Below are 397 nucleotides of genomic sequence, written 5' to 3' on the forward strand. Positions count from 1 at the left end.
TCAGACAAAGCCCAGTCAGGCAGGCGCGCGCCACCGGCCACACCGACCGGCGAGGCGGCTGTGCCGCCACGCGCTTCCCCACCGGCTCGGGACGGTGAGCTCGTGTCCCACACCGCGTGTCCCCGCCGCTTCCTTCCCTCCAGATTCTTCCTTTCCCTCCTCCAGGCCCAGCGCGCCACCCCCCACCCCAACCCGCCGCCTCCGCGCTGGGAGTGCGCCTGCGCAGAAGCTGCCCTCTCGCCCCTCCTTCCCCTCCCTTCCTTCCCTCCGCCCCTCCTCCCGTGCCCCGCCTTCCTTTCTCTCGTCGATGTCACTTTAGCGCTCCAGGTTGGGAGCCTTTAGGTTGATTTCCCCGCTACCCCGCCCCCCTTCCTCTTTTTTCTCCCCACCCCTCCCG

The sequence above is a fragment of the Bison bison genome, unplaced genomic scaffold (assembly GCF_000754665.1).
Source record: "Bison bison bison isolate TAMUID 2011002044 unplaced genomic scaffold, Bison_UMD1.0 scf7180017864533, whole genome shotgun sequence".
In the NCBI taxonomy this organism is placed as follows: Eukaryota; Metazoa; Chordata; class Mammalia; order Artiodactyla; family Bovidae; genus Bison; species Bison bison.